Source organism: Schistocerca nitens, chromosome 4, assembly GCF_023898315.1.
Source record: "Schistocerca nitens isolate TAMUIC-IGC-003100 chromosome 4, iqSchNite1.1, whole genome shotgun sequence".
Classification (NCBI taxonomy): Eukaryota; Metazoa; Arthropoda; class Insecta; order Orthoptera; family Acrididae; genus Schistocerca; species Schistocerca nitens.
In genome coordinates this window covers 444,005,656-444,029,768 of record NC_064617.1, presented here as the reverse complement: position 1 = coordinate 444,029,768, position 24,113 = coordinate 444,005,656, and positions in this window count along the sequence as shown.

Sequence of the window (24,113 nt, the reverse complement as noted above, 5' to 3'; positions counted from 1 at the left end):
TAGCAGTGAGACTTTCTACGAGACCTGTATATTTCGTCACTATTACGTGAGAATCACGTATAGAGAGACAGGATTGGGGGCTTAGAACTAGGCCCAGTCAGCTTAGTTTGCCATATGAGCTTCGAAGACATTTTTACAAAAAATATTTTTCTTTAACTTGTATGAACAGAAGCTTGAAGATGGTATGGTTTTTGGTGGATGCGGGAGGTGGCGCTTTCGACCTTTGTCGTCGAGTTGAGTGACATGACAAAGAGGCACAGACTGCAAGATTCGTGTAGAAAGGTACGGACGCAATACAATTATCACCAACAAATTTCCTTGGAAACGATTTCATTTTACCAAACATCAGTGTCGGCAATGCGTATCGATTAAGCTAATATGTTTCATAGGGTAAAACCCAAACTTTTGTGGCGAGATTCCGACACTTTTGTTTGTAGTCACTATTACAAAATACAGCTAACTAAATATATCAAATGAAAGAACTATAATACAATGTAGTCTTGGGTCTCTTAAGAACAAATGGAAGAAGTAAATCAACAAAATATTTAGAAATTGCGTGGCAAATAGTGCGGAAGTCATAGTGATATGATTAGAGTGAGTGTAAATAAACATAGTGTTGCGCACACATAAGGTGAGTATCCAACATAAAGGTGGCAGGAGACGAAGACAAATGGTTCAAATGGCTCTGAGCACTATGGGACTTAGCATCTGAGGTCATCAGACCGCTAGAACTTAGAACTACTTAAACCTAAGTAACCTAAGGACATCACACACATCCATGCCCGAGGCAGGATTCGACCCTGCGACCGTAGCAGTCCCGCGGTCGCAAGGTTCGAATCATGCCTCGGACATGGATGTGTGTGATGTCCTTAGGTTACTTAGGTTTAAGTAGTTCTAAGTTCTAGCGGTCTGATGACCTCAGATGCTAAGTCCCATAGTGCTCAGAGCCATTTGAACCACTACCAACGCTGCGCGAGTAGAATAGCTGTCATTTATTAAAATAATACACGGTCACAAAATAGATACTCAGCTTTTGCTCTGTGAGAAAGAGTGGCATTTAACATGTTAAATGAAGTTCAGAATGTGTGGTTTCTGTCTCTCAATAAGTACACACTTCGTCTGTCAATTGAAGAAAGAAGTCGGAGCAAACTGTCCGACGTTTTCAGACTGGTCGGCACTACAGATAACCAGCAGGTAGTTATTGACTACTGCGGCGTTGACTGCTGTTAACAGGTGGGCGACAGCTGAGCGATAACTCCAACAACTACTGGAGCTGCTGATAACACTCTCGAACTGGAATTGCTGAGAACTGTCTGAGTGTCAGCATGTGGTCACTAAAATCGTGTGCTCAGAGTAAGAATATCATACTACGAAATGTTTCAAATGGTTCAAGTAGTTTCCGGTTTCAGCGCTATCTGTGGTGGCAAATGTACTATTGGCGGATGACTGGTCTATTTCAAAGTCTTGTAGAGGAAACACAAAGCAGTTCCGCGTACGTGCACCACCTAGGACTCAGCACATCATGCAAAGTGTGGTGCCACACTGAGACTGCCTGTTCTGTGAAACCTCTGAGACTAACATTAGGTACCGCGACTAACGGAGACGCAGCACGTAAATTCTGCAGTTCGCCTGGCGACAGGCTTATTAAAATACAGAATTAAATTTGTCATGAAGCGAACTGAATTACAGTGAGTCAATAAAAGTTGAAATACACTACTGGCCATTAAAATTGCTACACCACGAAGATGACGTGCTGCACACGCGAAATTTAACCGATAGGAAGAAGATTCTGTTATATGCAAATGATTAGCTTTTCAGAGCATTCACACAAGGTTGGCGCCGGTGGCGACACCTACAATCTGCTGACACGAGGAAAGTGTACAACCGATTTCTCATACACAAACAGCAGTTGACCGGCGTTCCCTGGTGAAACGTTGTTGTGATGCCTCGTGTAAGGAGGAGAAATGCGTACCGTCATGTTTCCGACTTTGATAAACGTCAGATTGTAGCCGATCACGATTGCGGTTTATCGTATCGTGACACTGCTGCTCACGTTGGTCGAGATCCAATGACTATTAGCAGAATATGGAATCGGTGGGTTCAGGAGGGTTATACGAAACGCCGTGCTGGATCCCAACGGCCTGTAAGTAGGCTGTTTAGGTTTTTTTGGTAACGCCACCTCTGTATGAAAATCACTGGCTGTGCTGTGTGCAGTCTGTGGCTGCTTTGCATTGTTGTAATACTCGCCATTGTAGTGCTAGGCAGCTGGCTGTGAACAGCGCGTAGCGTTGCGCAGTTGGAGGTGAGCCGCCAGCAGTGGTGGATGTGGGGGGAGAGATGGCGGAGTTTTGAAATGTGTCATGAACTGCTACATATATTATGACTATTGAGGTAAATACATTGTTTGTTCTCTATTAATATCTTTCATTTGCTAACTATCCCTATCAGTAGTTAGTGCCTTCAGTAGTTTGAATCTTTTATTTAGCTGGCAGTAGTGGCGCTCGCTGTATTGCAGTAGCTTGAGTAGCGAAGATTTTTGTGAGGTAAGTGATTTGTGAAAGGTATAGTTTAATGTTAGTCAGGGCCATTCTTTCGTAGGGATTTTTTGAAAGTCAGACTGCGTTGCGCTAAAAATATTGTGCGTCAGTTTAAGCACAGTCGTGTATAAATTTTTCAAAGGGGACGTTGCAGGCCTCGTATCACTAGCAGTCGAGATGACAGGCATCTTATCCGCATGGCTGTAACGGATCGTGCAGCCACGTCTCCATCCGTGAGTCAACAGATGGGGACGTTTGCAAGACAACAACCATCTGCACGAACAGTTCGACGACGTTTGCAGCAGCATGGACTATCAGCTCGGAGACCATGGCTGCGGTTACCCTTGACGCAGCATCACAGACAGGAGCGCCTGCGATGGTGAACTCAACGACGCACCTGGGTGCACGAATGGAAAAACGTCATTTTTTCGAATGAATCCAGGTTCTGTTTATAGCATCATGATGGTCGCATTCGTGTTTGGCGACATCACGGTGAACGCACATTGGATGGGTGTATTTGTCATCGCCATACTGGCATATCACAAGGCGTGGTGGTATGGGGTGCCATTGGTTACACGTCTCGGTCACCTCTTATTTGTATTGAGGGCACTTTGAACAGTCGACGTTACATTTCAGATGTTTTACGACCCGTGGCTCTACCCTCCATTCGATCCCTGCGAAACCCTACATTTCATCAGCATAGTGCACTATCGCATGTTGCAGGTCCTGTACGGGCCTTTCTGGATACAGAAGATGTTCGACTGCTGTTCCCCTGCCAACACATTCTCCAAATGTCTCACCAATTGAAAACGTCTGGTCAATAGTGGCCGAGCAACTGGCTCGCCAAGATACGCCACTCACTACTCTTGATGAACTGTGGTATCGTGTTGAAGCTGCATGGGCAGCTGTACCGGTACACGCCACCAAGCTCTGACTCAATGCCCAGGCGTATCAAGGCCGTTATTACGGCCAGAGGTGGTTGTTCTGGGTACTGATTTCTCAGGATCTGTGCACCCAAATTGCGTGAAAATTTAATCACCTGTCAGTTCTAGTATAATATATTTGTCCAATGAATACCCGTTAATCATTTGCATTTCTTCTTGGTGTAGCAATTTTAATGGCCAGGAGTGTATATATAAAACACAAAAAAAATGTAACATGGCATTTTACTGGTTCAGAAAAAGCACGAAAATTGCTTGTAAACGTAAGTATTGTAACTCAAGAAAGGTTGTTATTTAAAGATAACTACCGAACAAATTCTGTCCATGAGGCTAAATTACGCTACATGAATGAGAGTTAAATAAAATTCAAAATATTCGTAACTCATAGTAGGCTACGTAGCACGGATGATTGTTCTTGTAACAGAATATGTAATTATGAGGTCGCAACAGAATGGTTAAAACGCAGCTGTAACAACTAACGCCAGTCAACGCCCATCAATGACCAGAAAACAAATCAACACAAAATATAGCAAGTAGTGCAATGGTAGCGTTGCAAAATATTTGCTGTAAGAAGGTCGAGGGTTCACGACAATAGGAAAGCGTCAATTTAGCTTACCTAACACTAGGAGCAAAGACCTACCTGGTAACACGAGCCGTCTCACTGCTTAAGTGAACCACTACTGACAGTTCTGACTGTAGTGTCGGCCTCTTCTCAAATGCTTACACTATTGTGCGGCTTATAGGCTGTACACTGCACCGGTGGCTTCTGTGTGCTTCGACTTCTTTGTTAATTAATTGCACAGTAGGTGCCTATCACTACGGTAGTCCGAAGTATAAATTCATATTGTGCCTGCAGATACTGCTTACTGATGGATCACTGAGGGCTTAATAGTTACTATTTTGTTAGTAGCCATTGCTCATTACGTAAATATGAATTCTTCATTAAAATAAATTTCAGTTGTAAATCATAGTTTTCGGCAAATAGCGTTGCACCGTTCAACTATATTTATTACACATTATCGTTACTGATTTTACACACGACCAAAATCTCTTAGGGTTTTTTCTCAGGTCGGTTGACAACATCTTTCTTTCAAAATCATTGAAGGCTTCTTTCATTGCTCTCCTTACGCTCATTTTCGCTTCGTTCAGCTTTTGTTTGTCAGCTAGGTTTTTACTTCTCACGAATCTGAGATGAAGTGCACTTTGTTTACGTAGCACTTTTCTGCAACGGCTATTAAACCATGGTGAATTTTTCCCATCTCTTAAAACCTTACTTGGAACATACTTGTCTAGGTCATATTGAACGATACTTTTGAATTTTGTTCATTTGTTCTCCATATCTTCGTCCTTATCACCGAATATTTGATGCTGGCTGCTGAGATATTCTGAAATTTGTATCCTGTCATCCTTCCTGAGCAAATATATCTTCCTACCTTCCTTACCATTCCTTGTAGGATCTGTCGTCATAGATGCTGTCACAGCCTTATGATCACTGATGCCTTCTTCTACGTTAAATGATTCGAGAAGTTCTGGTCTGTTCGTTGCCAGGAGGTGTAAGACGTTACCTTCACGAGTTGTTTCTCTATCTATCTGCTCAAGGTAATATTCGGACAAGACATCCAGAACAACGAATCCCTGTCTCTGGCACCAGTTTTGATGGCATATCACTCCCAGTCTATACCTAGCAAGTCTGAGTCATCCACTATTACAACGGCTTGATCAGGAATATTACTGATGGTATTCTGCGCCATCACTGGCGACTAACCTATCTTTACGATCAACGTTCCAATCTGAACTTATAATTTCGTTGTCATCGATGTTTGGTTTCAACCACCTTTTTGTTCCCATTACTACGTGTGCATTATAACCTTCAGTAAGCGATATTAATTCTGGGACCTTTTCTTGTATCCTCCTGCAGTTTACTAAAATCATATTAATCTTTTCTATCTCCGGTCTGCGAGGACCAAGATTCGCTGAGGGCACTGTGGCTGATTAAACATGCAGATGGTCTTTGACCCCAAGGAAGGAGTTCTCTAACCTAAAAAAGCCCCATGTGCGCACCACACGTACTCCGCTAACGTACTAGCCGCTTCCTCCGCCTAGTGCACGCCTGACCTATTAAGTGGAATCCTATAATTCTGAACCCGATAGCTGAGGTCGAGAAATTAGCATCCGTTACTGTCGCAGAGTCATCTGAGCCTCCGGTTTAGATCTCCCACTCTACTCCAAATCGGAGGACCACAATGAACCCTGAGTACGACGTTACAAATAGACAGCTGAGCCTGCATCACGCCTGCCTTCACCAAATCAGCCAGCCGCCGAAAGGAGCAGAGGATGGCCTCAGAACCCAAGCGGCAGGCGTCATTCGTGCCGATTTATGGCACTACATGCAGCAGGTTGCACACAGTGCGCTCGATAGACGCCGGCAGGACCTCTTCCAATTTACGGATGAGACCTACCGGCAAACATACCGAATGCACTCCGGAATTTTTTCCCGCCTTGCTTGCTACCTACCTGAGGGGCTCCGTCACCCGCCTAACATTGGAGCTCCCAATGACAAGCATACCCACCCTCTGTACTTGACCGGACTGGGCACGAAAATCGACCGCTGACCCAACAGGAGAGGCATCCCGTGCTGGCTCTGAGTTATCATCAACACTGGGTAGCACCTCGTACTTGTTGCTAAGACGCACGGAGCCAGCCGCACTGCCTGCTCCCTCTTTCGCCTTACGCTCAGTGACACGCGAACCCACCACTGTCTACCACCGACTCTGAAGACGGACCGGTCAGAAGCCGCAGCGACGTCCAGATCACCAGGGGATTCCAGTGACACCAACGTTGTCGCAGGTCTCGTCACTGGCACCTCGACGTCACCGCAACTTTGAGCATTAGCTAGAAGACTGTATAGGCAGAGCAACTTTTAGCTTCAAAAAAATGGTTCAAATGGCTCTGAGCACTATAGGACTTAACATCTATGGTCATCAATCCACTAGAACTTAGAACTACTTAAACCTAACTAATCTAAGGACATCACACAACACCCAGTCATCACGAGGCAGAGAAAATCCCTGACCCCGCCGGGACGGCTGCCTTTACACTGACGCTATAACGACAAGCAGTTCAGGGAATTGTTATTTAATCCTGCTTTTACTGATTGCATCTGTATGAGAATTATTGTCTCAAGAGCAAGCTTGTACCTGTGCATGTATCTGGTAAACACTCATTTGGCAAACATTTTCATTATAATTGTTATTCGAATTAATTGTTTACATGGATAAAACTTAGTGTGTAATAAAAGGTGAATGAGGTTCTCCGTCATCAATGGCCCAGTCCTTCCACTTAGTCCTTTACGGGCGTTTTATGGTGCACCCATTTATTCCCTTATCAGTGCTGTTTACCGGCAAGGCCTCACCTGATCGTGATGGTATTTCAAACAGCACGAATATCCTCGTGTGTGACGAGGAAAACCCTCACGCTGCAGTAGTCACGCTATCAAGTACGTTTTGCTGTAAATATATGGGCCGGCATTGTAGGCGACGGTCTCATTGCGCTACGCCTTCTACCTGTCAGTCTAATGGCCACCCGTATCGGAGGTTCGTGCAAAGAGCTCTACCTGAGTTGCTGTAAACCGTACTCTTGGCTGTTCGTGAGAGGATGTGGATAAAACATGACGGTGCACCACCTCCCTTCTACATCTACATCTACATTTATACTCCGCAAGCCACCCAACGGTGTGCGGCGGAGGGCACATTACGTGCCACTGTCATTACCTCCCTTTCCTGTTCCAGTCGCGTATGGTTCGCGGAAAGAACGACTGCCGAAAAGCCTCCGTGCGCGCTCGAATCTCTCTACTTTTGCATTCGTGATCTCCTCGGGAGGTATAAGTAGGGGGAAGCAATATATTCGATATCTCATCCAGAAACTAACCCTCTCGAAACCTGGACAGCAAGCTACACAGCGATGCAGAGCGCCTCTCTTGCCGAGTCTGCCACTTGAGTTTGCTAAACATCTCCGGAACGCTATCACGCTTACCAAATAACCCTGTGACGAAACGCACCGCTCTTCTTTGGATCTTCTCTATCTCCTCTGTCAACCCGACCTGGTACGGATCCCACACTGATGAGCAATACTCAAGTATAGGTCGATCGAGTGTTCTGTAAGCCACCTCCTTTGTTGATGGACTACATTCTCTAAGAACTGTCCCAATGAATCTCAACCTGGTACCCGACTTACCAACAATTATTTTTATATGATCATTCCACTTCAAATCGTTCCGTACGCATACTACCAGATATTTCACAGAAGTAACTGCTACCAATGTTTGTTCCGCTATCATATAATCATACAGTAAAGTATCCTTATTTCTATGTATTCGCGGTACATTTGCCTGTGTTAAGGCTCTGTTGCCACTCCCTGCACCAAGTGCCTATCCGCTGCAGATCTTCCAGCATTTCACTGCAATTTTCTAATGCTGCAACTTCTCTGTATACTACAGCATGATCCGCGAAAAGCCGCATGGAACTTCCGATCCAATCTACTAGGTCATTTATATACTGAAAAGCAATGGTCCCGTAACACTGCCCTGTGGCACGCCAGAGGTTACTTTAACGTCTGTAGACGTCTCTCCATTGAGAACATCATGCTGTGTTCTGTTTGCTAAATACTCTTCAATCCAGCCACACAACTGGTCTGATATTCCGTAGGCTCTTACTTTATCAGGCGACAGTGCGAAACTGTATCGAACGCCTTCCGGAAGTCTCTTCAGTGTGGATGTCCGCAACCATCTCATTGCTGCTCGCTGGATTCGAAGAGGAGGTCCTATGCCATGGCCTGGGAGGTCACCTGACCTGTATTGCCTTGATTGTTTTCGAATATCTAAAGTCCTTGTGTATGAGACCCTAGTGGATACGGAGATGGAATTAGTTGCCCGAATTGTAGCTGCCTTTGATGTGATTCGAAACACAGAAGAAGTATTTTTCGAGGTACGTCAGAATCTTGTTCGCCAATGTCATGTTTGCATTGAGGTTGGTGGCCGCCAGTTTCAGCACCTTTTGTAAGATACAGTACGAATGGTACGTCCATTGGGTCCATTGTGTCATTTCCACTTAACTGTTAAAAAGTACACAGTAATGTTTTATTATTTATATTACCTCCTTAAGCTAGCTCCTTCGACCCCAGGCTCTCTACCTCTACGTCGCACGCTCTTAGAGAAACACCCTGTATACAGATTGCGGTAGTATCATATACATAAGGAATCAAATGGCTGTGCATTGGCGGAGCCATCATTTGTATTCAGGTGATTCATGTGAAAACGTTTCCGACGTGATTATAGCTACACAACGGGAATTAACACACTTTCACGTGGCATGGTAGCTAGATCTAGAGATATGGGACAATTCATTTCGGTAATTCACTATTCCGAGATCCACAGTGCCAAGAGTGTGCCGAAGATGCCAAATTTCAGGAATTACCGGTAACCACGGACAACGCAGTGGCCGACGGGCATCACTTAACGACCAGTAGCAGTAGCGTTTGATTAGAGTTGTCAGTCTAACAGACGAGCAACACTGCGTGAAATACGCGTGGGAAACAATTTGGGACGTACGACGAACATATCCGTTAGGACAGTTTGGCGACATTTGGCTTTAGTGGGCTACGGCAGCAGTTGGCCGGCGCCATTCCCTTGCTAACACCACGACATCAGCCGCAGCGCCTCTCCTGGGCTCGTGACCATATCGGTTGGACCCTAGACGACTGGAAAACTGTGGCCTGGTCAGAAGAGTCCAGATTTCAGTTGGTATGAGTAGATGGCAGACTTTGAGAGTGGCGCAACCCGCCACGAAACTCTGGACCCGAGCTGTTAACAAGGCACTGTGTAAGCTGTGTTTACATGGGTGATTGATCGGAAATGGTTATATTCGGCTATTTGGAAACCATCTGTAGCCATTCATAGAATTCATGTTTAAAAATAACGATGGAATTTTTGTGGATGAGAATGCGCCATGTAACCGGGCCAGAATTGTTCGCGGTTGGTCTGAAGAACATATTGGACAGTTAAAGCTAATGATTTGGCCACCCAGATCGCCCCGCATGAATTCCATCAAACATTTATGGGGCATGATCAGGAGGGCAGCCCGTGCCCAAAAGCCTGCATCTGCAACACTTTCGCAATTACGGACAGGTATGTAGGCAGAATGCCTCAGTAAATCTGCAGGGGACTTCCTACTACTTGTTGACTCGTTGCCACGTCGGGTTGCTGCAGTACGCTGGCCAAGAGAAGGTCCGACACGACGTTAGGAGGTATCCGATAACCTTTGTCACCTGAGTGTATAATTACTGTAGCATTATAGATTTCTCATGGACCTTCCTTCACACCAACACCTGTGAGAGTTTATGAGTTCTCAAAATGGGAGCCGGCCGGTGTGGCCATGCGGTCTAGGCGCTTCAGTCTGGAACAGCGGACCGCTACGGTCGCAGGTTCGAATCCTGCCTCGGGCATGGATGTGTGTGATGTCCTTAGGTTAGTTAGGTTTAAGTAGGAGTTCTCGGGGACTGATGACCACAGATGTTAAGACCCATAGTGCTCGGAGCCATTTGAACCATTTGAACCCAAAATGGGAACAGCAAATCTGTCATATTTGCACGATCGAAAGGGAATACTACGATGTCTTGTTCAATTAAGCATCTACTTCTTCATCTACATCCAGACGGACGCTCTGCAAATCACACTTAAGTGTCTGGCAGAGGATTCATTTAACAACCCTCACAATATTTTTTTTTTTTATTCCAATCTCCGACAGCGCACGGGACAAACGAACACCTATACCTTTCCGAGTGAGTCCTGGTTACCCTTATTCCATTACGATAATGCTTTCTCCCTATGTAGACTGGCGTCAACAAAATATTTTCGCATTCAGAGGGGAAAGTTGGTGATTGAAATTTCGTAAGCAGATTCCGCCTCAACGAGAAACACCTTTGTTTTAGAAGTGCCTACCCCAAATCCTGTATCATGTTAGTGACACTCTCTCCCCTATTTCGCGATAATACAAAACATGAAAAACGTGCTGCCCTTCTATAACATTTTTCGATGTATTCTGTTAGTTCCATCTGGTAAGGATCCCCAGCAGAGCAGCAGTATTGTAAAAGAGGACGGACAAGCGTAGTGTAGCCAGTCTCCTTAGTAGATCTGTTACATTTCCTAAATGTCCTGCCAATAAAACGCAGTCTTTGCTTAGCCTTCCCCTACAACATTTTCTGTGTGTTCTTTACAATATAAGTTGTTCGTAATCGTAAATCCTAGGTATTTAGTTCAATTTACGGCCTTTAGGTTTGACCAATTTAGCACCCATGTGGGTGACGTCACATTTATCATTATTTAGCGTCAACTGTCAATTTACGAACCGTTTAGATATCTTTTCTAAATGGGTCTGCAATTTGTTTTGATATTCTGATTATTTCACTAGACGATAAAGGGCAGCATAATCTGCAAACAACCTTAGACGGCAGCTAAGATTGTCTCCTAATAGATAAGGAACAACAGAAGGCCTTGGGGAACGCCAGAAATCACTTCTGTTTTACTGGATGACTTTCCGTCAGTTACAACGAACTGCGACCTCTCTGACAGGAAATCACGAATCCAGTGTTCCATAAGCATAGAATTTCACTACAGGCCGCTTGTGTAGAACAGTGTCAAAAGCCTTTCGGAAATCTACAAATACGGAATCAATTTGAGATCCCTTTTCAGCACCACTTAACACTTCGTGTGTGTAAAGACCTAGTTGTGTTTCACAAGAAGGATGTTTTCTAAATCCATATTGATTGTGTGTCAGTAGACCGTACTCTTCGAGGTAATTCGTAGTGTTCAAACGCTCTTTGACAGAGTTACAATGTCATCGGCAAAACTCAAATTTTTAATTCTTCTACCTCGACTTTAATGCCTTCTCCTAATTTTTCTTTGGTGTCCTTTTCTACTTGCTCAGTGTACCGACTGAATAACATAGGGGATACGCTATAACCCTGTCTCACTCCCTTCTCTATCACTGCTTCCTTTTCATGCCGCTCGACTGTTACTATTGCCGTCTGGCTGCTGTGCAAGTTGTAGCAACCTTTCGCTCCCCGTATTTCTCTTCTGATACCTTTAGAATTTCAAATAGAGTATTCCAGTTAACATTGTCAAAAGCTTACTCTGAATCTACAAATGCTACAGACGTAGATTTACCTTTCTGTAACTTTTCTTCTAACACAAGTCGTAGGGTCAATATTGCCTTACGCTTTCCTACGTTTCTCCGGAGTTCAAACTGATATTCCCCGAGGTCTGCTCCTACCAGTTTTTCCAATCTTATGTAATGAATTCGTGTCAGTATTTTGCAACCAGGACTTATTAAACTGATAGTTCGGAAATATTCACACCTTCAGCATCAGCTTTCTAGGAACTGGAATGGTTACATTTTCTTGAGAGCATTTCATCTTGAACACAGGATGGAAGAGTTTTGTTATGGCTGTCTCTCCCAAAGCTCTCAGTACGTCTTTCGGAATGTCGTCTACCTCTGGAGGCTAGTTTAGTATTTCAATGCTCTGTAAAATTCTTCTCGCAATATCATATCTATCATCTCAACTTCATCTACGTCCTCTTCCATTTCTATAGGAATGCCTGCAAGTTCATCTCCCTTGTGTAGACTATCTATACTCTCCTTCCACCTTTCAACATTCCATTCTTTCTTTAGGACTGGTTTTCTGTCTGAGCTCTTGATATTTGCGCCACTTGTTCTCTTTTGTCCAATGTCCTCTTTAATTTTTATGTAGGCAATATCTATCTTTCCACTAATTACATATGCTTCTAAATCCTTGCATTTGGCCGACCGGAGTGGCTGAGCGGTTCTAGGCGCTACAGTCTGGAACCGCGCGACCGCTACGGTCGCAGGTTCGAATCCTGCCTCGGGCATGGATGTGTGTGATGTCCTTAGGTTAGTTAGGTTTAAGTAGATCTAAGTTCTAGGGGACTGATGACCTCGGAAGTTACGTCGAATAGTGCTCAGAGCCATTTGAACCATTTTTGAACCTTGCATTTGTCCTCTTGCCATTCCAAATTAGCCATTTTGCACTTCCTGTCAATCTAATTTTTTTAAAGTTTTTATTTTCTTCCGCCTGCTTCATTTCCTGCGTCAAAAAATGCAGCAACCGTGCGATGAAAAACATTTAAAATATAACAAGTGAGACTAAACAGAAAAATTAAACAACTGTATTTATTTATTTATTTACACATTTTTGGCCCACATTGTAGCACTTTATTCAATCTATATACATTTAAATCTTAATACTAGTTATAGATTTGGCATTCCTCTTCTGCTCCCAAAACTTATTCATCCTTTCCGATGGCTACCTTTCTTCATCAGTTATGTTGTATTTTTGGCATGTAAATGTCTTTACATTAAATCTCGTATCATTGCGTTTCCGGATCTTCTTCTCTCCTCTGCCTTCAATTTGTTGCATTGTCAAGTCTAACTCGTGTAAATCATCTTGAACTTCTTGGGACAAGTTGTTCTTGGTCTTTCTTTTCCAAAAGTAGGTGAAGAGTTGTTTCAGTAGCCTGGTTTCTGATAGTCTAGAAATGTGGCAGAAAAAAGCAACCCTCCTTTTACGCATTGTGTCAATTATTGATTCAGTTTCTTGGTATACAAGTTCGTTAGGTAATAGTCGCCACTGTCCGCCTACTTAGTATTTTTTGATTATAATTGTTCTAAGGATTCTTCTGTCTGCCTTCTGTAGTTTGTCTGTGATTGATTTGGTGTTCACCTTGAACAGTATTTCACTAGAATAGTTTGCTTCATGTTTAATAGCGGTGTGGTAGTATCTGAGTTTTGCATTTATCGAGAGACATTTCTTCTTGTATCAGTTGCACTTATTTCAGTTTAGTTGTTCTGCTTTCTGTTGACATTTTCTCGTTTGAATTCCAGCTTATAACATCCCCAAGATAATTGAATTTATTTACAACTTTAATTTGTTTGTTATCATTCAGTGTAATGGCTGGTGTTTCAACCTTGAAGGATGCATCATTTCTGTCTTTTCAAACGAGATCCGTAGTCCGACTTTTGCTGCTATTTTTTCGAGTTCTTCAATTTGGTATCTAGCCTCTTCCACGCTCTTTAAGAGCAACGCTAGATCATCAGCAAAGGGCAGGCAATTGAGTTTGATATTTCTGCCAATCTTGATGTTTGGCATTTCTTATTCCACTCTCGCATGACATTGTCCAGTGCGCAGTTAAACAGTAGTGGTGAGAGAACATCCCCATGTCGAAGTCCCGTCCGGATTTCAAATGATTCAGATAGTTCCCCCCTGAATTTAACTTTTGATTTAGTATTCTTAAGGGTGGGGCAATAAGATCAACACGTTTCAGGTGCAATCCAAATTCCGCGAGGATTTTATTTAATGACCCATGATGGATACTGTCATATGCTTTCTTGAAGTCAACAGAAGTGGTGACGAACTTCTTGTTTCTTACTCTTTGATGTTTCATGATCCACTTAAGGCTGATAATTTGATCTGAATAGCTTCTTCCAGGACCGAATCGCCCTTGATATTTTCCAAGTTCTTGATCGAGTTGCTTCTGAATTCTTGTAAAGATAATTCTAGACATGTGACATCGAGGAGCGAAAATCCCCGATAGTTGTTTGGATCCGATCTATCAACCTGCTCCTTTGTAGTACTTGAGCCACCTAGTTCCTTCGATCACTTGACTGAGATCTGGTGGTGTAATCTTCTCTGGATGTGTTTTGTTTTTTGGATGTGTTTCGAAATCTAGGTATTCTTCTGGTTCCTCAGCATTTAGTAATTCTTGGAAGTGATCAACTAGAATGTTGGCATTCTCTTGATTATTGTGCACTAGTTTTCCATTTTTATTTTTCATCATGAGTATGGGTGGAGTATACATTGATTAATATTTTCTGAATGTCCTATAATAGTTCCTTGTTTTTTGTTGTTAAGGGTTTCTTTTTGATGATCTATTTTGATTCCTCTGATTTCCTTGGCCGTTTGTCTTTTGGCAATGGTTAGCTCTTCTCATGATTTTTCAGTTTTCTTTTGCTGGTCTTTTAGCTACGATTTGTGCCTTTTCTGTATTGCTTTATCACGTTCTTCATTCCACCAAGCATGTTTCTTTCTTCTTCTGACAGGGGCAATCTCTTCGGCAATGTTTTTAAGTTTATCAATAATCGTTCCCATTTTGTCGCTTGGAAGTCTATTGGATCTCTTTCAATACAACGCAGCTATTTAGCTGAGGTCATATTTTCTTTTCTTACTGGATTTTGAAGGTTTGTTTTTCTTTCTTGGGGTTCACTTAATTTTTATCTTTGAAATGTAATGATCTTAATCGATGTCCACCCCAAGAAGGACTTTGACGACATAGATTTCCTTGTGGTACTTTTTATCCATTGCGACAAGGTCTATTTGACACTCCGCCATTTTAACATTTGGGCATTTCCAGGTCATTAACTTGTGCGGTTTTCTCGTAATGTGCGCGGTTTTCTCGTAAATTTTGTAGGTTCGAGAATAGGTCCATGATCTATGCAAAGTTCAATTAGTCTTTCACCATTCTTGTTTGTCAGTTTATGAGCTGGCCATTTAACAACAACAGAGCGATATTTTCTTTCTTTTCAGATTTTTCCGTTGAAATCTCCAAGCAAGATTTTAATATGGGTCGTAGGGGTGTCTGATATCAGTTGGTCAAGTTCTTCCCAAAATATTTCCGTTCCTTCCTTATCTTTCGCGTGTCTGTAATTTTTTGGGGTATGGACATTAATCAGTGTATATATTTTGTTCTGTTCTTTGATTGTTAAGGTTATCGTTCTTGAGGAGTTTGACGAGAAGTCCTCCACTGAATCTAACATGCTATTACGAACCAGATATCCCATTCCAAGTTGCGGGACACTTCCCGGAGGTCCTTTGTAGAGACGGCATCCCCGAGATTCAGATGGGTCCTGATCTACGTTTCGAAGTTCCTGAAGGGCTGTTATTAGAATTTTGTGTTGATTCATTAGTGTTTCAGTTTGCCAGTTTTCATGATTGAATTTATGTTTAATGTTGCAAAGAAAGAGAATTTTCCGGGTTTGCTGAATTGAAGTCTCTGTCTGCCTGTTGTCTGTTGGGCTGCCAGGTGCTCCGACTCACCACAATCTTCTAAGTGACACCCCACCGTATCTGAGTGGTGTCTTTTCTTGGACCCACGATGCTGTGTATCCAAGACGGTGGATTCTTTCGTTAGAAGACTCTCCATGTTGGGTTGATTGTCTGATCAATGATCAGTGTTCTGACCGTAATCATGATTTACGACTCCAGATGCGATGTGGAAAAGTGATAGATGAAATATGGTAAGATGATGACTGATATTGTGGAGTGTGTTTGGTCCGCGAGAGCTATTTTATTTCGCTCTAGTCCGCTAGCAAGGCTGGTGAGAACCCACTATCCGCCACCTGGGCTGCGCCACGACGGAGTATCACCTCTCCGCCTGTTACGACAACGTAGCACGTTCGTGGGAAACAACCGTAACTATAGAAAGTATTTTTTTTTAACAAGCAAGTGATTCTGTGGTAACCGAAATGAAGGAAAAAAGAAAGTTTGTGAGTAAGGGGAGACAACTTACAAAGTGATCTGAACGACTTGGTAGATTAACAATTGTCGTTTTTGGAAACCAAATGAGATACTATATAGCTTCACTGTTTTAAAGCCTTTGGGCGTAGAAATTTTGTACAAATTAATATATTTGTCTATGTACTAGCGATGGCGTAAAAGCCGAGAATCGGCTTGTAAGGTAATAAATATTGCAGAATATTACAACAGTTTCGACTGTTTTTTTTTTCACTTATATTGAATAATAATTTAGTGGAATTGTTATACTGTTTTATATTTCGATTGTTGACACTTTTGTCGTTTACTCTGGTGCAAAAGGTTTAGTTTATGCAGGAAGGACAGGCAGACGCGGAAGACCGACAGACGCGGCCCCCTGTGTTGTGGAACCGCGTTCTGTACAGAGGCGTAGGAGGAGGCCCTTACGGCGCTCCTGGCCCCATGACGACGGAAGAGTGCTAACTTGTAGGCGGTCGTTGGGCCCTGCCGACTCCACTGTGTGACGTCACGGCATGGACTGGCCCCTCGGCGCTGATTGCGGGCGCGGTTACTGCCGGACGATCGGCGCGCCGCGGCCGCTTACGTAAGCTTGGGTTTATGGGGCCGCACTGTAAAGTGTGGCACCGCACCGCTCTGCCTGATTGGCTGTTAGAGGACGAGAAGGGGAGGGGACGAGCACGTGCGAGTTGGCGCTCCACGTGTCCTTGCAGGCTCAGAACCAAATAACCAATCTTACAATCTGTGCCCACAGCGGCGTCTCATCAATGGTTTTATCACCAAAGACGTCGTACCAAAGATATGTAGAATGTAGAAAACGCTCATGAACGATCTAGCAACTATAATGGTGTCAAAAATGAAAGCGATAAACGGAAATTTCGCAAGGTTGCTTTTATTTAGCCGTACAATAGTATAAACAGGCGACAGTACAGTAGAAGCAATATAATGAATATAGAACGTAAACAAGTGCAACATGCATAACGGTAGAGAAAAATGTTATTCGTCTTTTTTTTTAACTTAATGCATTTACAGACACATTCCGGAAACTGGTTAATGTGATCAGTATAGGTTGTAGCTACGTCTGGCAGCAATACAGGCCCGGCAACGACGGGCTTGCTGTGAGCAAACTCATCAATCTCCTGTTGAGGCAATAACGCCCATTCTTCCTGCAAAGCTGCTCGCAAGTCTTGGATAGTGATTTCTGGATGCTGAAGTGACGCCACGCGTCTCACAAGTGCATCCCAGACATGCTTTATGGGTTTAAAATCGCAAGAGCGAACAGACCACGCTATACTTCCAGTATCTTCCGTTTTTGGGAAACCATCAACCACCGCTACTCCATCAGGTCAAGCATTATCATACATCAGTAACGAAGTCTGGGCCCACAACACCTCGCAACAATCGCAGGTGAGATCCTCGTCACGATACCTGACACCAGTTAAACATTGCCAGTTCACCCAAACATTTTCATGCTGAGATGGTCGAGTGGTCAACGTAATCCCTGCCCATTAGCGATCTTCCTCGATACCAGTCTCTTTCCACAATGCTTGGGTCCCGAAATCGTGTTTCACGTTTCCACTATATGCAAAGCCGCCGAGAATCACTGTCTTGACCAAATCGGGACTCGTATGTGAAGAAAGAATCATTGGCCCAATGTTCGACCGTCTAGGTGGTATGTTGACGACACCACTCTAGATTTCCTTTCTGTGAAAACACGTCAGAGATACACATACCGCAGGCCTCTGACAGAAAAGGCTGCTCTGCCGAAGCTTTCCATGCACCTTGTGCCTCAATACATCATGTCCAATGGATGCTGTGGGTTCAGATGCCAGTGGCCGTGCAGTTCTGAGGCGGTATCGTCGTGCCCTTACAGCGAAATAACAGTCCTCTCGTTCTGATGACACGCTTCCTGCTGGTGTGGTTATCCGTTGACCGGAATGTCATCTCCCGTGCAGAAAGCGATCGTACGGACTTCCGTTGACAGTCAGTGTGACTATGGTGACTTAGGCACAGGACGCTGAAATAGCGGTTCCTTGCTTTAATTTTGGACGCCAGCGTGTTTTGGTTTAGTCCTTGGGGAAGACTACTCTTATGAGTGTAGTCGAATTAAGTTGGATGATGCAGGAAGAATAAGGGGGAAATGAGGTGCAAAATGTAGTAGCATACTTTGTTATTTAAGCAGCAAAATAAATGACGAAGTCAGAGGAAGAAGTGATAAAAATTCTATTGCTAACCGTAGGAAAGGTTTTCTGAAAACATAAAGTCAAGTGCATAGATGCCTCTTTTCAAAGTATACCTAGATACAAAAATTTCAGTACATGGGAGAGTGGTAATTATGCCTTTGCAACCTGAACGCTTTATTTCTTTTTTAAGGGAATGGTGAGTTAAATTGAATTTCCCGAATATTTTGGCATACTGAACGACGAAAAGATAAAACAATTATTTCAATAAAAACTTAATGGAGACAGTACTAGCATAATAGTGCAGGTTAGATTCTTGTTCAGATTAATCTTTCTCTGACGTATAGGAACATATTTGATATTACATCGAGCAGTAACCAATGAAAACTTATTCTTTCTTTTCTTTCAGTTGATAGAAAATCTATAAGAGTGTTATTTAACTTTGATACTTTATAGCAAAAATGTAATAATTACAACAAATTGATTACTTTTCTAATACAAATACTAATTGCAGACTGCTTCACTTTTCGTGAAAGAGTTTGAAACAATTTGAAAAACAAAGATACTGTTCGCGTTTGATGCATTTCGTTTTGGTTCTTCTATTGTAGGGCTTATATGGATAGGTTTCTCGTGTGACGATATCGTCTGCTGTAGGACAGCATAAAATGTACATCATATGTATCTATCAGTTGAGATTTAGGATCTGGATTATACAACTATCCCTTTTATGAGATGACACGCAATCAGCTAGGCTCCTTGGAGAAGTGGTAGTGTCACTGACTGGCAATCAGAACCGGCTAAATCCCGGGTACGAACCGCCATTACCAGTAATGGCGGACTAATATTTCCGGCATAAAGAGACACCCCAGCTCCGTCAGCTGTCTTTTCAAACAGTGCGGAGGCGTGGTCAGAGATTTTGGGTCCCTCCTAACGCTGGGATGAGAATCTGCCCCAAAAATTTCGAATCAGCAATGCTCAATGGCATGAGCGTGCAGGAGGCAATGGAAATCCGTGTATTAAATTCATACAATGTGTGCCCGAATTACATGTGGCATGTAATTGGGAAAGTGTATTGATAAGTCGCCTTTCGCAAAACATTCAGGATTAGGTACCATTTGGAACGGCTACCAATAAGGAGGTGACCACCAGAAAAAGATTGAAAAAGCAACGAAAGGGAAACGTCCCCCGAGTTGTAGCGTGAAATACCGGAGTTCTGAATGTCGAATAGGAAAGCTAGAAATTCTGAAACGGGAAATGCGACGCATATTTCTATATATAGTAAGGGTTAGTGAACTGAAATTGAAGGAAAGGATTTATGGTCAAGGACATACGGCAAGATCAACAGCTTCAGGGAAGGGTGTAACGGGAACAGAATTCGTCATAAATAGGTACGAAAGGCAGAGAGTGAGTTACTGAGAACGGTTCAGTGATAGGATTACTGCCATCAGAATCGACAGCAAACCTAAGCTAACAAGAATGAACCTGGTATCTATGCTAACGTCACAAGCAGAAGATTCTGAAAATATAATTCAATATGTAAAAGGAATGGACGATAACTAGTTTGGACAAGAAGAGAATAGAAGCTTTCGAAATGTGGTGCTACACACGAACGCTGAGGATTAGATGGGCAGATCGTATAACTAATGAGGAGGTATTGAATAGGATTGGGGAGAAAAGTTTGTGGCACAACTTGACTAGAAGAAAGGATCGGTTGGTAGGACATGTTCTGAGGCATGAAGGGATCACCAATTAGGTACTGGAGGGCAGAGTGGAGGCTAAAAATCGTAGAGGGAGACGAAGAGATGAATACACTAAACAGATACAGAAGGATGTAGGTTGCAGTAGGTACTGGGAGATGAAGAAGCTTGCACAGGATAGAGTAGCATGGAGAGCTGCATCAAACCAGTCTCAGGACTGAAGACCACAACAACAACAACATGTAAAAGGAGGTAAAAATATATTAGTCGTGGGGGACTGGAACGCAGTTGTAGGGAAAGGAACGAATGAAAAAATTCTTTACAAGACATTTCAGGTAGTAACAACGAATAAATTGTTTAAAAATCATAAGAGGAGGAGGTATACTTGAAAACGGCTTCGAGGTATGGGAAGATTGCAGCTGCATTACAACATAGTCAGGCGAAGATTAAGGAATCATATATTGGATTTTAAGACGTGCCCAGGAGCAAATACACACTCAGCTCACACTTTAGTAATGATGCAAAATACACTTAAATTTATGGTAATTCCCTGTAGGATCAACATGGTAAGAAATAGAAGCCTGGAAGGCCACCAACAAAGAATTGGTATGAGTTTAAGACGAGGAGGCAGTCTTTCGCTCCTACCGTTCAATGTATACATCTAAGGAACAATGACGGAAATAAAGATTCAATAATTGGATTAAAATTAAGGGCTGAAGGATATCAATGACAAGATTAGATGATTACATTGCTATCATCAGTGGAATTGAAGAAGAATTACAGAATCTATTGAACAGTATGACAAGTCATACGAGAAAAGATTACTGATAGAGAGTAAACCGGAAAAAACAAAACTGATGAATACGGAATAAGGCCTGAGAGTAAATCACCGTAAAACCATTTTTCCGAGAAGTTGCAGAAATGATAATAGGGAGAAACTTAACATCACGAAAAAGATAAAGTTAACGAACTCTGCTAACTTGCAAGCAAAACAAGCAATGACAAAGGAAACCAGGGGCACATGAATAGGAGACTAACACATCAAAGATGGCATTCCTGGCCAAGAGAAGGGTATGATACACTAAAACGATCTATGAAAGCAACAATATTTTTAAATTTTATGGAAGTTTATAATCTAGTACTTTTGAAGAATTGAGAAGGTTCGTTCAGGAAATATTTGCAATTTGTGGCAGCACTTACATACCTGAGAAACTTTTTCAATTCTAAGGTACAGAAAAAATAAATGTTCTCGTCTCGTGGATGATCATTTGAGTGCCATTCTGTAAATTTCTGCGACAGAAATGGAACGAGCATTTCAAACGTAGCCTCAAGAACCACATTAAGTTCTGATTCGGCTGGCACGTACACTAATAAGCTAAAACATTATGGCCACTGCCCACCGCGACGTTGGACGCCCCCTGGTGGGTTGCGGTCACGTGACGAGGTAACGAAAGTATGAACGCTTAGCAGACATGGACTGGGAAACACCCCAGTGAAGATATGAGATGCAAATGGGAAATTCATTCAGGTAGGTGACTCTGACAAAGGGAAGATTATTATTGCGTACAGCCTGTGAATGAGTATCTCGAAAACGGCGAAGCTGATCGAATGTTGAGCAACTAGTGAAAGAGGTAGGAGAACAGTGAAACTAGCAATATCCGCTAAATGGCTGGACGTCCACGACTCTTAAAAGAAGTTGGGTTCGGAGGCTTGTTTGCTGTGTAAGGTAGGATAGATGGTGATCTATGGCATCTATGGCCAAAGACCACAATGATGGTACACCCACAAGTGTTTCGGAACACACCGTTCTTAGTACATTGTTGAACAAGGGCCCGACAGTAACAACCCCTTCGTGTTCGCATGTTGAACCAACGGTATCGTCAATTACGATTGCAGTGGGCACTGGACCAGCGGGACTCGACCGTCAGTCATTGGGAACGTGTTGGCTCTTCGGATGAATCGTATTTTTGCTACACGAGGTCCCGGGTCGTCTCCAAAAACGCCGTCATCGAGGTCAAAGGCAGTTCAAAACGTGCAGCGCGCCACGGGCGCAGGCTGGTGCGAGCAGTATTATGCTATGGGAGACATCATCCTGCGCGTGCATGCGGCCTGTGGTGGTAATCGAATGCACGCTGACAGCTGCGAACAACCTGCATCCTTTCACGCTTGATTTTTTCCCCGACGGCGATGTCATCTTTCAGCAATATAACTGTCCGTGTCTCGGAACCAGAACCGTGCTACAGTAGTTGAGGAGCAGTATAGTGAACTCACGTTGATGTCTCTACGATCAGATTCACCTGATGTGAATTGTATGAAACCATCTGGTTCGCTGTCGAGCACCATAACCGCGTGCGTAAATCAGCGGCCCATTATTTACGCGAGTTAATGACGTGCGTAAACAAATAATGCCACATACGTCCACGAACCTTGTGTAAGCCCCTAAGATAGAGCAAAGCTACCGGCATTTACACGTCAAAAATGTAGCGCCTACTGTATAAATTGTTGGATACGTGAACCAGTGGTGACCCTCTTGTGAGCCTAATGGCACAACATAACTTCACGCTAGTCGCTGGACCCGTTCGACGATAACGATTGTAATGTGGCTATTGTTCTTTCTCCTCAGCAGTCGAAGCCTCCAACTATGGATATGTTTATCGTGGCTCTGCACACAGAACCGGAATTCTCTGTAAAAGACGACTTGGTGCCAGTCCTTAATCCAGTGTTGTCGGTCGGCGCCACCACTATCGGTGATCCTTTGTCTTTCACCTGTCAAGGGCGGGAGCAATGTATTATCATACCGCGCTGACTGTCCGTGATGCAACAATCGTCGTCGCGCTGACTGTATGAACAGTTGTCTTGTGTCTTGGTGGCGACACGCTCACATCATATTCAAGGTACATGACGGAGATCTACGAACTAGCAAGGGTGAGCAAATAATGCGTCTGTCCTCTCGGGTACTAGTCGCGGCAGGCCGTTGAGGTACTACTTGACGTTGTGTATGACATCCCTGAACACATCGATTGACATGCTCACGTCAGTGCGCGGTTCCCCCCAAACGCATGTGGCATTATCGCGAAACGATTAACTGCCGTCTCGGTAGGCCAATAACATGTTTCTGTCGAATTCTGACAAGTGCTGGTCGAATTTTCGTCTTCTTTTACGAATCATATCACTACCTTCTCGCAAAGAGAAAACATTCCTGAACGAGAAACCAATTGTGCAATCATTCCTTAAAAGCCGAAAGAAGGTGGCGTCACTACTACTGGCTTCTTGCGGTATCGTTGGAATTTATTTCATTTCCATACTCAAGCACGTAGAACAGTTCATGCACATTTGACGTTTTCAGTGTGCCCTCTTCGAGGTGTAGCAATTCTATTAGACAACAGTGCATCTGTCTGTAGTGTGGCCTTACATGGAAGTGAAACGTGATGATGAACAGTTCACGTAAGAGAACAGAAGCATTAGAAATGTGACGTTAACGAAGAATGATGAAGATTAGATGAGCAGATCGGATATGAAATGAGGAGATACTTGTGGTGAGATGGTGGCCAGGGCTAAACACTGGAGCCCGTCTGCAGTTTTAATAACACAGTATGTTGTTTCGAACTGAAGCAGGCATTGAAACAGTCTTCGGGTTAAAGATAACAATTATAACGACAGTAATACGAGAGGCGCTCAGTAAGTAGCAACACATGTTTTTTTCTGAAAGGAGCTTGTTTTATTGTGGACCCAATACTCATAGTATTCCCCATTCTTTTGACTACCAAACCCTATTTTTAACATACGGGGTGTTTCAAAAATGACCGGTATATTTGAAACGGCAATAAAAACTAAACGAGCAGCGATAGAAATACACCGTTTGTTGCAATATGCTTGGGACAACAGTACATTTTCAGGCAGACAAACTTTCGAAATTACAGTAGTTACAATTTTCAACAACAGATGGCGCTGCGGTCTGGGAAACTCTATAGTACGATATTTTCCACATATCCACCATGCGTAGCAATAATATGGCGTAGTCTCTGAATGAAATTACCCGAAACCTTTGACAACGTGTCTGGCGGAATGGCTTCACATGCAGATGAGATGTACTGCTTCAGCTGTTCAATTGTTTCTGGATTCTGGCGGTACACCTGGTCTTTC